The following is a 16,750-nucleotide window of genomic DNA, read 5'->3' on the forward strand; positions in this document are numbered from 1 at the left end:
AAAATGCCCTTGAGATGTATCCATGTTGTTGCATGTATCAATGGTTCCTTCCATTTTATTGATGCATGCCATCCCATCGCATGGAGGGGCCACAATAATTTCTTTCAAATGATCTTACTCAGGCTTAGCCAAAAACTAAGAGAGGGAAGAGTAAGAGAGAAAGGCAGGGATATGGATGTTAGGGAAGGAAATTTTCAGTTAGTCCGTCCACCAGTGCCAGATACGGTTGCCTAAGAAACTGAGGACCAAGTTCCACCTGAAAAGACACAAATGAGGATGGGAAAGAGTGCTGCCAGCTCTAGAAATGTACCAGGGAGTGATACCAATCTGAACAAAAGAAGCTTGATAAAAGCAAAAGTAGTCAAAGCCTGAATAATGCAGACACAGCCTTTGTAAGCTCATAAATAACCTCAGACACAACAGGGTCAGGTCTCCCGCTTCCTGCCTCCTGCATCACCAAGTGTGCTCAAAACCGGCCTCCCTGGGCTAGCTGCCTTGTTCCCAGTGAGTCTGACTCTAACTCAATAAGCCTGTATGGCAGTCCTGGCTCAGCTCTGTTTTCTGGTCCACAATGAACCAAAGGTCATGCATGAAGAGTAAGAGGTGCCTTTCTCGAGATGGCTGCTAGAAAATTAATTTAATTTTGAGCTTAAAAATATAGTTACACCAAATCAATACAGTAAGAATAGCTCTCTCGTCCATGATTTGAGAACAAGGTGCAGGTTTGAGACACCGGCATATGCTGGTCAATTAAGGCAGCAATGCCACATCTATCATTTATAGCCCAGGGCTGCTCTTGTGCCAGTCTGCTTCTGAGACATTCTAGAAGGTTGAAGGTCCTCAGGAGGGCCTTATTCAATTATTATTACTATCAGAAACATTATTACTATTAAAAATGGATAATTCTGCTCTCAATGCCCCTTCTCTAATTTTGTATGAAGTGAGGTTATACATTTTTCATGCACACACTTTATTTATTAATATCTCTCTATAAAGCATTATGCCTTACATACTCACAGCCTAACTGGGAAAGATGACGTGTAAGTCCAGATTTCACTTGAATAGATATTTGATTGTGATGTGGGAAGAGAAGGAGATTGGAACGTCCCTGCATAACAGAACCCCCCAGATCTGAGGATTCCCTGGATGACTCTAAATGTGAAACAGCTGGGTCCCTCCATGGTGGGAAAGACCCTTCCCAGTCCCAAAGCAAAATGCTGATTTGGGTAAGAGCAGTTTTCTTTCTTTCTTTGAGCAGGTTTTTTTTTTTTTTTTTTAAGTTTATTTATTTTGAGAGTGAGAGCATGTGTGTGTGAGCAGGGGAGGGGCACAGAGAGAGGGACAGAGAGAATCTCAAGCCAACTCCATGGTGTCAGCACTGAGCCCAACTCGGGGCTCAATCTCACAAACCATGACATCATGACTTGAGCTGAAATCAAGAGTCAGACACTTAACCAACTGAGCCACCCAGGCACGCTATCTTTGAGCAGTTTAGAGTTAACACTGTATCATAGCAAGAGCCCTGGGTCCCACCCAAAGAAATAAAAACAGTATTCTCTGACCCTTAATTACAACTTGCTGGCAAAAATTTTTGTTTCCCTTTTCAAATTTTCACGTTTATTTTTGTATCCATACACATACATATAGGCTAAAGAGTTAAGTGGCCAAAACATCTTTTAAAATCTTTACTCCAAAGCATAAGAGACTGTTGAGAACTGAGAGCAAACTGAGGGTTGATGGGGGGTGGGAGGGAGGAGAGGGTGGGTGATGGGTATTGAGGGGGGCACCTTTTGGGATGAGCACTGGGTGTTGTATGGAAACCAATTTGACAATAAATTTCATATATAAATAAAAAAATAAAATAAAATAAAATCTTTACTCCCCTAGACCTTCTTTCTTTTCACCCACTTTCCTATTCTGCAGACGCACCCATTTCTCCATTGTGTTAGCTGGTTGTTTTGCTGTTGAGGTTCATTGTTGAATGTCATTCTCAAATCACCATGTCCTGATATTTCAGTTTTAGGAATTATCCACTGTCCTCTGAGAATTTAGCTCCTTACCTGTACTCCCCTCCCATCTCACATTCCTTTCCCACACCTCTTCCCATGGCCCCATCCTCCAACATAGTTATATCATCATCTTGGTTCCATAATTATCTGTGCTGATATTATTGTAACTAGATGAATGATATTCACAGCAAAGCCATGTAGTACACTCAGGTTACTTTTCCTTTTCTACAGTTTTTTCCTTTTCCCTGTAGCTAATGATATTTTCATCTGCTTAATTTACCTATCTCTAATTTGACTCCAAATTCTACCACAGACAAAGTCTCTTCTTAATATATGAAAATATATTAGTCAGCCTATTAATTTCATTTCCATAAAGAAATCTCTCCTGGGGGCACCTGGGTGGCTCAGTAGATTAAGTGTCTGACTCTTGGTTTTGGCTCAGGTCATGATCTCACGGTTCATGAGTTTGAGCCCTATATTGGGCTTTGCACTGTCAGTGCACAGCCTGCCTAGGATTCTCTCTCTCTGACCCTCCCATGCTCTCTCTCTCTCAAAATAAATAAATAAACTTAGGGAAAAAAAGAAGCTAAAAGAATCTCTTCTGGAGGCTTCTGAACTGTTTCATCACCAGCCGTGGGTGTCTCTGCCCTAAGCATTCTAGAAGTGGTTTCACTTATTTGGGTTAGGTCCCCTGATTCCTGTATCTCAGATCTTCCACCCTCTTGGTTTACTCACTTTTGTTCATAGAAGGCATCCTTTAATAGTGTTCTGAGAAAGGTATATGGGAGCAAAAATTTTGAGCCCTAATGTTTACTCTTACACTCAATACCTGAGCTGGGTGTAGAATTCTAGATGAGAAATCATTTCTCTCATTTCTCGATGGAAGCATCTCTCCCTTGTCTTCTCTTTCTGTTGAGAAGTCAAAAGCATTCAGATCCTTTATCCTTCATACTGAACCTGTTTTTTCTGACAAGAAACTATTTTTCCACAATGTTTTGAAACTTCATAATGCTGTGCCTTTTGCTGATTGTTGGCTCAGGTCTCATCCATTGTGCTAGGTTTTTAATCTGGAAACTTAAGTCCTTCATTTCAACGAAATTTTCTTGGGTTACTTCACTTCCTTCCTCTCTTTCCTTCCTTCTTTCTTTCTTTCTTTCTTTCTTTCTTTCTTTCTTTCCTTCCTTCCTTCCTTCCTTCCTTCCTCTCCTTCCTTCCTTCCTTCCTTCCTTCCTTCCTTCCTTCCTTCCTTCCTTCCTTCCTTCCTAGACCTGCCTCCAACAGATCAAACTGAAAGAAAAGAAGAAGAGAGGAGAGGAGAAAAAAGGAGAGAAAAGGAGGGAGAAGAGAGGAGGGGTGGGGAGAGGGGAGGGTAAAGGAGGGGAGGGGAGGGGAAGGGAAGGGAAGGGCAAAGAAAAAAGTAAACAGGAGGGTGGTGACAGTGGTGGATGGGGTGACAGAAGGATAAGCATAATAAGGACAATTTTTATTTCTAGTCAGTTTTTTTTAATCACTTAAAATAAAATTCTTCACAGTTTCTCAAAAGCCAAGGGAGAAGGAAAATTGAGAGACCATTCTATTTTATGAACCCAAGACGGAGGGAAACCCTAGTTAGAAGCGACAAATTAAGGGCAATGGAAAAGGAAGTAAAGTAGGTAGTTCAATCTCGAGGATCTTCAGTGGAACAGAAAGAGACACTGCAGGAGTGAGTTTAGAAATAAGAAGTGTGTTTAACAGGTCTCAGGTCCTAAGTTCCTGGTTATTCTTTGTTTATGCTTAACCTGCTCTCTAGCTCCCAGGTCTCCTTAGCACCCCCCCACCCCACCCCATCTAGAGCCACTAGCCACACTGCTTCCCCATCTCTCATCTCTGTGTCTTTGGGACGTCTACTCCAGGTTCTTGAAGCAGAGGCAGGACCTCATCTGCCTGCTAACAAAGGGGAGTGACGATGTGAAGACCCCACCTCTGTATCAGCAGGGCGTCCCTGGCATTCTGGGTGACTGGCTTCTGCAGAGCCATTAGAATGTCACCCACATACTTTTAATAAGCAGTGGGTTAAACAGACTTGTGGGCTTCTCTAGGAAATTGGTCATTACTCACAAAATTACTCCTGTTGGAAAATGCACTTCAACTTCTAATAAACTTGCAGAGCATAATTTACTCCTAAATTCAAAAAGACTAAAAAAGAAATTAAAAAAAAAAAAAAAAACTACTTCTGCAGGTATATCGAACCTTAGAGTTAAAGGACTAATGTCTTTTTTCTTTTTTTAATAATTTAACAATTATTGCTTTCTGTTGATAGTTAACTTTGTTCATACAGGATTCCAAATGATATATTAAAACAGAATTTAAATAAGACTCTACTCTCATACCCATTCTTGTTTCTATACTCTTGATTCTCCGCAGAAGGTCATTAGGCCTTTGTTAGCTCTCATCACATTGCCACTCCATCTGGCAATGATGGGAACATAGTGGTCATGGAAGATGAATTGATATGGGTATAGCTACGACATCTCTGACATCTTTCTTCTCCCCTTTTATGCCGAATACAGGAAAAGACTAAAAGAGCATGGGCTGAATGAATACACAGAGGGAATAAGTATTGATGCAAGAGACAAATCAGGTAAAAACATCATAATTGAAAAGAGAATTCTTAAAAATGGAGGTAGGCTTACAAAGTCATATTGGTAAAAGATTCTCTTGGTCTCATCTTTTTTTTTTGTCTAGTTTTATTGAGATATAACTGACATGTAACATTTATTAGTTTAAGGTGTATAATAATGATTTGACTTATGTACATATTGAAAAATATGACAGTAAGTTTAGTTATATAGTTAATAGTTTAGTTACATAATTAATTGGGTTATTTCCCTGATGGTTTCTTCCTCTTCATTTTCTACTCTTTCTTCCCAGATCTCCTGTTAATCAGATGCTGGGCCCCTAGATTAATCTAATTTTCTTATTTTTCTCTCTGGTTTCCTATCACTTTATGGGAGACTTCTTCAATTTTTATCTCCTATTCCTTTTATTTAATTTTCATTTACTATCATACTTTTCATTTCCATCAGTTTCTGGTTCTTTAAATGTTGCTTTTAAACAGCAATTCTGTTCTGTTTCATTGACATTAATATCTTATTTTCTGAGGATATCAACAATAGATATAGTTTTAAGTTTTCTTATCCCTGTTTGGTCTTTGTTTCCTCATTTATTTATGTTTGCCTGCCTTTCATATTAGAAATATATGGTAATCTTAGATGCCTGCTCATATTTTAGAGGAGGAGTTAAAAAAAATTATCAAGAGCCTTTGTGTGTATGAGTGGGGTTCAACTGTGAGAATTCATGATAGGGTGACCTGGCTGGAGTTTGTATTGAAGAATCCATGGTGCCATCAACGTTAGGATTGTCCTTTTGCACTTTTCTGAGTTCCTAGAGAAGTCCTCAATCTCTTGTCTGGAGAATGCTCGCAGCATGTAGCAAACAAGTAGGGAGGTTGAAAGTCTCAGCATTCAGTATATAAACTTCCCCCTAAGCCCTGCTGTCCTGTGGTACCTCTGCCTTCCTATGTCCCTGGTGTCTCCCAGCCCAGAGACTCTCTTTCAAGAATACACAAGGCTTCTGTGAGTGGAGGAGGGGTAGTAACCCAGCTTCATAGAAGGATATCTTGGGGTCTAAATGCTTCCTAAACAAACTTTCAACCAACCCTATTCTTAACCCTCCTTCACTCTCACTTCTAATGGCACTTATTGCCACTAATGTCTGAGCTTTTGGGGCAGCTCTGCTGTAAAACAAATTATTGTTTAGATATCCCCTCTGTCACCTTAGGGTTCATCTCTCTTTGGTCTGCCAAGTCAATAACTGCTTTCTAGCTTTCAAATTTTTGTTATCCTACTCTAGGGCTCTTTATGCTTATGGATTCCAAGCCCTAAAAAGACCTTTCCTTTGTTGTTTCTTTAGAGGGGTTTCAGGAGTGATCAGATAGATGTAAATGTGTGTGCTCAGTTAGCCATGTTTACTGACAATAATACTAATGGTTTGCAAAGGCAATTAGGAATTGCTGGGTTTGGCACAAAGTGACCCCTACAAATTTGAAAAATAGTTTCCAAATCTTCAAAGCCAGCAATTCAAGAGCTCAAAGCAATGTAGTAATCATAAAAAACAACACTACCTAAAGAAGGGTACCATCACTATTTGGCAGATAAGGAAACGGAAGTCCAAAATCAGAGAAACAGCATGCAGGGAGGTCAGAACTCAGGGTCTGACTCCAATGCCATACTCTACTAAATCACCTACTTCCAAGTTTCAGTGTGTGTCCTAATAACTGCAGGGCATTTTATACAGTTCTGAACCCTTGACTCTTCTTGATTTAGTAGGTCTTGGGTGGTCCCTAGAGAATGTATATGTCTAACAAGTTTCCAGGTGATACTGTTACTGCTGGGAACTTTGAAAAGCACAGTACTATGATTTTCTATCCTCTTGTGCGATTCAGGTTTCATTTCAGAATATGGTGTCAAACTCTGTGGACATAAATGTTGGTTTTGATTTGTTCTTCAAGATCAAGGCTGGTTACATTATTCACCAATTTCTTTTTTTAGAGTAGGTTTAGACCAAAAGGCAAGAGTTGCTTATCTATAAAAAGCCCACTTCCAGAAAATGGATTATAACATTCTCTCTTTCTTTTTCCTCCCTCCCTCCTTCCTTCTCTCCACCCCTTTTCCTCTTCAACTCTACTCCTACCCTGGCTATCCCACCACCCCCAGATCTCATAGATGCCAACAGGAAAAACCAAGGAAGCAGAAGCCCTTTCCAATCCCTGCTTTTAAACCAGATAGTGCCTCAAATTCAATATCCATTAAGACTATGTCTTACTGCGCATTTTAATGAGACTTAATTTCTTTTCATTTTTTTTTGAAGAAAATGACTCTTGTTATATGAATTTCTGTTAGAATAAAACCACCAGTCTTATGATCCTTAATTCCCCATTAGCCAGCCATCTGATTAGGATGAGCCACTCATTAAATCATATAGCTGCACTGGTGGGTTGGGGGTAAAAATCATTAACACACACAACACTGGCACTGGGAGCTCAAAGCAGTCCACAGATATCCTTTCACTTCTAAGACAGTAATGAGATACAGCAAGTAGAACTGAAAAAAGGCAGAGAAGAGCTCACAAATGGAATCTCCTGGCTTTCTTTGTTAGGAACAGCCCAGCAAATTATGACAGGTGAACCCAGTGACTTCGGCACCGACAATATTATCTGATAAAGGCAGAAGATGGAGTCTTCTGAGTTATATCCTCTTGGGTTCAAATTCCAGCTCAGCGACTTAGAGCTGTGTGGCCCGAGGCAAACTACTTTACTTCTTTTTCCCTCCATTTCCGTCAGCCTGACAAAAGACATAACACCTGCTCACTTCCCTGGGTTATCCGGGGGAACGAGATACTGGGGGAAAGCACCCAGAGTACTGAGTTGGAACAAAGAGATCTTCAATGTTATCGTCTCTTTCAGTTATCGTCCTGGAGTCAAATGTCAAAACGCACACATCAGACAGCATTTTGTTAGGATGGTAACCTGGAACATTAGTCTGAATGGGCACTATTATCTTTTAATTGTATAGATGGACTCAAAATTTATCATTAGAGGAAAATACTGGAGTCCAGAAAGAGATGATTTAAATCAAGCTCATCGTGCAAAAACAGAGGCCTTCAAAGGAATCTCAAAAATCCCTCAATGCCAAGAGCTTTGACACATCATCTGAAATACTATTGATTCTGAATGAAGCTATTCAGAGATTGGGAAGGAATGAAGAACCGTAAGCGGGCAGGAAGGCAGAGGGGGTAGGGAGGAAGGCCTGGGAACCAGACTGAAGTCCTCATTCCATATCATCTGGCCCACATGACAGCAACACATCTAATTTTGTTCATGTAGTATTTTTGGTCTTTGCTGCTGTTATTGCTTTTGCGGATTCTAATGTGATAATGATGAGTGGGTGTGAGGATAATGTTTATATTGGCATGGTAACTGGCAACTAAGTTTAAAAATCTTATTTCCTGTGATTTGAAATCCATAGCTATGAATCTATCTCATTGTCTGGGAAGAAATGAGTAGTAACAATGGGAAGATAAAAAAGAAACTGTTATGCTAGCAGATCAACCTGGTGTAGGAGAAACCTGTACTCTGAAGACAAAAAGCCGCAATTTGGAAACCTGGTTCCACTACCAACCTTAGGGTAATCATTCCTCCTCTTTAAATATCTTCATATAGTATGGAGTTAATAATTGCCTTATAGTTTACTTTTTAACAAGTGGGATAATACATAGAAAATGCTTATCACAGTACCTGGTACATATCAAATGCTCAACAGATAATAACAATAATTAACAGTAGGATGGTTAAGGACCATCTCCAGAGTCATCATTTCCTGGAAACATTCCTCCATTAACTTAATTATCTGATGTCTTCGTTCAACAAACAAGTATTAACTGAATACTCAGGAGTGTCATGTGCTGTGCTGGGAAGCAACATGGTATAGTGAAAATAACTTGGTCTCTGAAGAGTAAGAACCCTACTGACTCTGCCACTGTCAGGGAGCAAGAATTCCTATCCCCTTCATGGTCCTTCGAGCTGGACCAAGAATCAAATTGACTTGAGACAGATTGACAGGAGAAAATCAAATTTAAAAGCATGCATACAGAGAATCCACACAGACATGGCAATTTCAAAGACAGTCAGGCAAAATGAGGTATAGATGTCATCTTGAACTATGGAGAAGGGGGCAGGGGTCTGGGACCCCAGAGGAAAGCTCCTCCACAGGGAGATAATTTGATGTTTCTCCTGCCATATAGATGGATCACTCAGATAAAATTTATCTCTACTAATACCCCTTATTCTGAGAAAGACCCCCAATTTAGATTCTCCTATGCAGTTAAGAGAAGAGCGAAAGCTTCTCTTGAGCCCACAGGGTGTTGATTGTCTTCTTATGCTCAAAATAATATTCAGCCAAAGTGGCTCATATTGGGGTGGCTTGCCCTTGGCCTTGACACCACCAATTCGAGTCATAAGAGCCTCAGGTCCCTTATTCATGAAAGAGAGCATAATCTCCACCCTTCAGATTTCTGTGAAGATTCAGGGAATTAACACAACAAATGCCAACCACAATGCTGGTGGGGGGATCCAAAATAAATCTTAGTTTTCTTTCTTCACCCACCCAGTGTTAACATCCCTCCATTCATCACCCCTGGACTCTGGTCCCCTCAGCTCTTGGCTTTCAGTGGCTCCATCCTACTGTGATATGTAGGCTTGTGCCATTCTTTAAACAGAATACTTTCTGGAGTGCAGGAATTGTGGTGGTCACTTCAGGGACATCTTCCTCTGCATTCAGTAGGTGCTCAGAAATTGGTATTGGCTAACTATTGAAGAAAACTGTCCCAAAGAGGAGAGTTCCCTCAGGTGCAATAGTGCAAGGTTTATGGTGTTGGTGGGCCTTTTCTACACCCTACAGCCATTTCCTTGACACCAACTGGGTGTCCTACAATTCAACTCCATTCTGAGACTATCTATGGGAGGCAGCATCAGATTCCACAGGCAAAGGGCTCAGCCCCACAAGACTGGCCCCACTTAAGATGTCATTTGCAAGTCCAGATTGCTACATGTACTTCTGACAATGGTTCCCGTGAACCCCTCCTTGGGTTCGACTAATTTGCTAAAGCAGCTGACAGAACTCAGGAAATCTGTTCACTCACTAGATTACTGGTTCAACAGCCAGATGAAGAGATACACAGGGCAAGACCCTGAACAAAGGAGTGTCTGTACTCCTGGAGTTTGGGGCCTGGCATGGTATTTGGAAGTGTTCTGGTTCACCAACCTGGAAGCTCTCCAAATCCTCTCCTTTTGGGTTCTTATGGAAGCTTCATTACATAGGCAAGATTGATTAAGTCATAGGCCATTGGTGAATGAACTCCATCTCCTCTCCCCTCCCAGGAAGGGGCTGGGGGATGGGTAACACAAGGGAGGGGGTCAAAGTTCCATCCCTCTAATCACCTGATTAGCTCCCAGGCAACCAACCCAGATCCTTAAGTGCTTCCAAAAGTCACTTCATTAACATAACAAGGGACACCTTTATTGCTGTCAGCACAGAAATTCCAAGGGTTTTAGGAGCTCTGTGCCAGAAACAGGGAGGAACACCAAATATGTACTTACTATTATAAATCACACAATATAATATACTATTGTAATATCACACAAAGGCTTCACAAAGTGTGGTCTCAAACCACAAGGATCACATGCTTGGGCGGCTGGTAGAAATGCAAATTCTCATGCCCCCTCCAGATCTACTGGATCAAAATTTTTGGGGGTGACAGCCAGGAATTTGTATTTTTTCAAACTCTCCGGGTGATTCTGAGGCATCTTAAAGTTTGAGAAATGCTGCTTTATACCACAGGGATCCTCAATGCTCCACTCCAAGAGGGAGGTTGGTTGGAGGGGGGAAAAATACTGGGCCATATTGAGGAAGCAGGATGAGGCCATGGAGGCAGCTGACCTTACCCCACGAGAAAGAGCAATGGCAGTGAAGCCAGGAGAGAATGAGGGAATAATCCCACAGCTCAGTGGTAACATGACACGTGGGACATTGATGCAAAGGACTACTCGGCTCTGAATGTCCTACCAACTCCACGTCCTCATTCCTTCTCAAGCCAGACAGCTATTCCCCTGAGCACAGAAAGATTCCCTGAAACCAGGGAATATAAAACCCTCATACATTCCCTACTTTATAACAAGAAAAGCCTGAAAACTCTCACTTAATATCTTGCTAAGAATAGCACAAACTCCTCTACCACGCTGAAACTCTGCTGTGTTGGTGAATGTCACTTAACAAGCAAAATTCTTACAGGAGAGAGAGAAGGTTATTTTCAGCTACTTCTCATCTGTCGAATGAAACAACGGCTCCCACTCCACGGTAACCCATTAACCAAGCAGTCTGTACCACCTCATTGCAACCAGTGTTTTAATAGCGCCACAGATAAAAGCACAGCAATTTCCACAGCAATTACTTCTGCAAACGAATCAAGAAGGTCAGACACAGGTTGGAAAGGTCTCCAAATAATTTGCTACTTGTACTTATTTTGTGCTTGCTGAGTTCTTGATTGCAAAGAGACAACCGCTTAGTTAGTTACACCTGGCTAACAAGGTAGGCTGGCTTGCAGGTTTGCAAACCCACTGTTTTGCTTTACTTGATAACGAGAGCCCTAAGTTTCTATTTCTCCAATATGAGTCATCAAAGAGAATCTAATTAACAAAGCCATTTAATATAACACATAGTTTTTAAAGCCATTTAGACAAGTGTGTGTTAACCTTAACTGGGCTCATTTTCCAATAGTACTTATGTCTACACCTAAACTTATAAGCTCACAGAAAGCTCAAACTTTCTCTTCTACATCTCAAAACAACTACCTAAAAGAAAATTTTTCAAAAGGCCCTACAATCACCATGGTGAATCAAAATGGAACAGCGCAATGACTGCACAAAATGTCTTTTAAAGAACTGCCTCTTCCAATAGTAGTAATAGAAAGAGATTAAAATCCCTTTCTCCATTGTTGACAAGTCTGGTCTTGGTACTTCTAGCATCTGGTGATTTTCCTCACTGGAAACCAGCCGTGATCTTGGTTGTCCAAAGCCAGAACTGGAATTATTTGGTTGCTAAGTGACACTGTGGGGTCACAGCGCCTCTCTCCACATTGCCTCCAAAGTAATAATTACCCCAAATGGTCATCCCCCACCCAGCTTTCTACCACACAGAATGCCAAGGAGTAGAGAGAGTTGTAAACTCTCATATCGGACAGGGCTATCCTTTCCTGAGTCAGTGGTCCTAATCTTGACTCTGCAGTCTCATAGCCGTAACACACGTGATTCCACCCCTTTGTGCACAGGAGGCTCAAATATTTACTTAATAAAGAAATACTAAGAGTCATAATAACAACCGGTACGTGCACAGCTTTTATGATGTGTAAATCACTGTTCTAATCATTTTGCACACATAATTTATCTTAATGGCAGATACTATTATTATCTGCATTTTACAGATGAATCTGAGTCAAGAATGTTTAAGTGATTTGCCCAAAGTCACACAGCTGGTAAGTGGCAGATGAAGGATTCACACGCAGGCAGGCTGGCTTGGGAACCCGCCCTGCCACGGCACCAGATGCCTCTCTTAAACAAACGTTGACTGTGTGGACATACGGCTCCAGTGCCCCAACTATACTGACTCATTTAAATCTCTTCACAGCCCTATGAGGAAGGGCTATGGTTAGCCGTATTTGCAAACGGGCCACAGAGAGGTTGAGTAACTTGGCCAAGGTCACACAGCTAGAAAGTGTGGAGCTGGATTCAAACTCAGACAATCTGGATTACAAAGTCCATGCCCCGAACATTTATACCAGGTTTCTCAGCCTCGGCATCATTGGTATTTGGGGCCAGCTAATTCTTTGCTGTGGAAAATTGTCCTTTTTTTACATTAAGATTTTATTTGCAAACCTTCTTTGTTGTACAGAAAGTAAAAATGATGTTACAGTCTTCACGTAACTGTCAGTGGCCAGCCACAATGACCCATGCTACAGCAAGAGTCTTACACAAAGACCCAACAGTGCTCACAGTCTCCAAGCTTGATGGTGGATTTTGAAGAGGGACCAAAAGGAGGAAGGCAGAACGTGACAGGGACTGTCCTTTGGCTCTCTGGGTTGCTGGGTGTCCTGTGGCTGGTATCACAGCCACCCTTTTATTATTATCATTTAAACAGCTACCAGTGAGCAGTCCAACCAATACCGAACAGTTTTTTCCCTGCAGGTCGTTTGGGTCTTCATCATCTTCTTCATCATCAGTTTCTCTTCTCCTCTCTTACCTTTCCCGCTTTCTTACCCTTCTTCCTCCTCATCCTCATCACCTTGTCCATCACGTCCAAAGTCGTCTTCTTCCCCACTCACTCCATCTTTATCGTCACCCCTTTTCCACCCTCCTCTTCCTCGTCACCCTCTTGGCCATCACACTCCTCCTCCTCACCATCCTTGTCCTCATCTTCCCCTTTGCCCTGATCCCCTTCCTGCACAGCATCCACCTGGGCTTCTGAGCCAGGGGCTTCTTCATCCTCTTGGCCATAGCCATGCAGGTAGGTCAGCTGGGGGAGATAGTCTCTCCCTAGTCATTCAGACTAGTAACCCCAGTTAAACAGATGCGCACTTTTCAGGCAGTCCCACTTTTTCAGAGGTTCCACAGTGCTGATATTTTGCCGTGTATTACCACTGTGGTCCAGATGTGTGGGATTTGAAAGGTTTTCTGCTAACTTGTCCAGACCTCCAAAGACGCTATTGTCACTAAGCTCAAGCTTTTTCCATTTAAGTATCTGTTGGAGATCTGAAACTGAAATCAAGCCTGCGTTTATGACACTGAGCAAGTCTAAGTTCACAAATTCAGTTGTTCAGCCTCAGTTTCCCACCATTTGATCTGCCATTGTCGGGGACAAGTTTTCCAACAGCTGCGGGAGTCTGATTCCTCATCTCCATTGGAGCCTCCTCTTCGCGTCCATGGTTCCCTGCTCCCCACTCTTCACACTTTGCTTTCCGCGGCGGGGTGACAGGCGTCCAGGCCTGCGTGGGGAGGGCCGTCGGACGGTCAGGGGCGGCGGGCAGGCCAGCGGAGCCCGGGGAACCCAGCGACTCCGGCGAGCAGAGAAACCGCGGAGGGAAGGGGGCGGGAGAGCAGCGCTGGTCTCACTACCGCCGCCCCCGGCCACGGGCCGCACTGCTCTTGGAGGCGGGTGGTGGCGGGCTTGCCTTGGCCTTGTGCTGCTGCTGCCTTTCTTTGAATAAAAAAAAACCTACCAAGTGAGGGAGTCAGACAAGAAACAAGACTGCATGGATGCGGAAGTCCCTCTGATCTCCAAGAAATGACTATGATTATGAATTATGATTATGGAATTAGATAGAAAAATTGAAATAGATGATAATACACCAGGTCTATTCGTGATGATAAAAACTTGGCCTTTCTCATCTTCTTAGAGACAGAAAGACAATTTTTCCAGCCTAATGGTGACATCCATAATTGACTTTGAGGACTTCTTAGAAGCACAGATATCTGTCTCCCGCAAAGATTTTGATCAGGTAGAAATCATTTTCCTGCCATAACCCACACCACGAATCCCTGCTGCTTCCCTCCCAGTAAATCTGACACATCATAGCAGTCAGAGCTTTGGACTCACACTGACTACAGGATTAAATGCCAGCTCTGCTACTTACTTGCTGAGTGACTTTGAGCTAAGCGCTTGATCTCTCTGAGCTCCACTTTCCCCATCTGTACAAAAAGGGGATAAGACCACCCTTGGTGAGGATTAAACATGATGATGTATATGAAGTGCTCCATGCAGTACCTGCTCAACACATGTCAGTTATTGCTATATTTTTATTATTCAAGATCCAACTCAAAACAGACATAACTCTTCCAGAAGCCTCCCATAACCATCACATCTAACCGGCCTCCCCTTCTGTTCCCCAATGTAAGTCATGTGTGAAATCAACAATCCTCATGTGGGCCCTGCCTACCTCCAACCATCGTGACCATGATTCTCTTTTTTTAATGTTTAGTTTTGAGAGAGAGAGAGAGACAGAGAGAGAGAGAGAGAGAGAGAGAGAGAGAGAGAGAGAGAGAAAGAGAGCACAAGCAGGGGAGGGGCAGAGAGAGAGAGGGAGACACAGAATGTGAAGCAGGCTCCAGGCTCTAAGCTGTCAGCACGGAGCCCAACACCAGGGTCAAACCCACAAACCGCGAGATCATGACCCGAGCTGAAGTCGTCCGTTTAATCGACTGAACCACCCAGGCACCCCATGACCATGATTCTCAATCAGGAGGCATATTAGAATCATCAAAAGAGCTTTTTTAAAAATTACATTTTCCTAGGTTTAGTTATGCTCACGGGTGAAGTGGGGTGAGAAGAGGTTTAGCAGGTACGTTTTTTAAAACTTCCCATGATTCTTATAGGCACCATTATCTCCCTCCCATCTGTGAGCCTCAAGATTAGTCTGCAAGTAACCACTGGATGCCTTGTTCTGAAAAAGTCTGGCTATGTTCAACTATTGTAAAAATGTTAAGGAAAAGAGTTTGATGCCTTTATGAAACAGAATATAAAAGAACAGGCTTAGCCAAGAAAGTACTTCATGCTAACTGCGTACTGATGATTAAAAAAATAAAAGAGGCGGTGTAGTTAATTGAAGAAATTAGTAACTAAGTTGATAAATGAACTTTTTTCTAGTTGAGAAGAAATAATCATAGGCTAGATTCAGATTTTACAGAGAGTAGGAAAAAGGTGGCTTTTATGATTTTTTTTTCTTTTCTCACTTGAAAGAGGAAAGATTAAGAAATAATATGTAGAGAAAAAGGTAATTTTAGGCCTTGAAATTAGCAAGGTCATTATTTTTCATGAAGAGAGATGGCTAAGTGTGGGGGGGGGGTGGCCAAATGTCAGGAGGAAGAAACAGAGCCTCACTGGAGCTTTGAACAGGAGCTTTGAACTGGAGCCTTGAGTGTCTGCCATGATGCCTTGGACAAGCCAAGGGCCCTGGGCGTCTTGCCCTGAATCACTGGGGCTGCAAAACAGTCAAAATTACCCTGAGGGGAGAGAGAAAAATAAAAATGAAGCTAAGCAGTGGTGGATATGTTGAGTTTAGGGAGGAATAAACAACATCCAACCTCTATTTAGCTGTTTGATAAGGTATGTACCTACCTTGATAAATTTGTCCAAAAAATAGCAATCAGAAATCACTGGATTCTAGTCTTCTGTTGATAGTGTTGTTATTAAGAGAAAAGGCCGGAGTGGTAAACTTCTCTGGATTTCTGATTCAGCTTCACCATACCATTACCACTGAACAGTGGACTTGGTGCTAGCTATCAGGGACTGGAAGACCAGTGCTTAGCAAAACATAATTGGCCTTGTGATAAGAGAAGAAACCATCCCCAGAGAATTCTGCTGGAGAGGCAAAGCTGAGGATAGAAGGAAGCATGTGGGAAGGTGTTCCAGACCATGGAAACAACATCTCCAAAGGTACAGAAGGCAAGGACAAGGACAATGTGGGCTAGAGGTCAGTTGAGGTTATTTAGCTGTGATAGAAGTACCTGGAAACAAAGCCTGCATTTAACTGACTCCATTTGGGGAACTGAGGGAAGAAAGCCCTCCTGCATGAGAAACTGCCAGAACTTGGTCTTGAATTAGTCTGGTAAGTGAGGAAGGGGGCAGGGAAATGGAAAAGTCCAGGCGAAGGGAATAGTATGGCCAAGGCTGGACCGTTGAGAGAACAAATCTCATCTAACGAACCACGAGTCTCTCAGCATAGCTGTTTCCTAGAACTCAAGGACGGTGGTGGGGCGACCCTGAGAGAGGGAGTTGGGTTGTAACAAGACCCCCACATCATGCAAGGCGTCCCTCGGTTTTATCCTGCAGGCAGTGAAGCTCCTTATTTATGCCTGATCTCTCCACCTTTGGGCACAACACAGGTGTGGCAACCTCAACCAGCATCCCAAGATGCAGATGCCACTCTGCTCACAGGTTCCAGGGGAAAGGTCAGAGCGGCCCGCCAACTGGGTGCTCATTCTGACAGGTGGCTTAAGGCCAAGGGAGACACTAACCACCTCGGTATTTCTTTTTTTTTTTTTCTTTTTTCTTTTTCCAATATATGAAATTTATTGTCAAATTGGTTTCCATACAACA

At 42.4% G+C, this 16,750-nt stretch overlaps 1 protein-coding gene, 1 long non-coding RNA gene and 1 pseudogene across 7 annotated transcripts in view; 1 reads left to right on the forward strand and 2 right to left on the reverse strand.

Moving 5' to 3' along the window:
• The window catches only part of KCNH1 (potassium voltage-gated channel subfamily H member 1), a 382,684-nt gene that overhangs the window by 119,912 nt on the left and 246,022 nt on the right, over positions 1 to 16,750 (reverse strand). The window lies entirely within an intron of this gene.
• On the forward strand, positions 1,054 to 8,491 carry LOC121011736 (uncharacterized). 3 transcript variants are annotated; one of them, XR_005781732.1, is made up of 4 exons: positions 1,054 to 1,226; positions 4,559 to 4,629; positions 7,622 to 7,816; positions 8,075 to 8,491. It is a non-coding gene; the product is annotated as an uncharacterized LOC121011736 (long non-coding RNA). The 3 variants fall into 3 exon arrangements; XR_005781731.1 differs by lacking the exons at positions 7,622 to 7,816; positions 8,075 to 8,491 and adding an exon at positions 6,764 to 6,978 and having other exon boundaries at positions 1,072 to 1,226; XR_005781730.1 differs by lacking the exon at positions 7,622 to 7,816 and having other exon boundaries at positions 1,074 to 1,226.
• On the reverse strand, positions 12,586 to 13,579 carry LOC121011701 (acidic leucine-rich nuclear phosphoprotein 32 family member B-like; annotated as a pseudogene).

Source organism: Herpailurus yagouaroundi, unplaced genomic scaffold (assembly GCF_014898765.1).
Source record: "Herpailurus yagouaroundi ecotype Mexico unplaced genomic scaffold, PumYag 195, whole genome shotgun sequence".
In the NCBI taxonomy this organism is placed as follows: domain Eukaryota; kingdom Metazoa; phylum Chordata; class Mammalia; order Carnivora; family Felidae; genus Herpailurus; species Herpailurus yagouaroundi.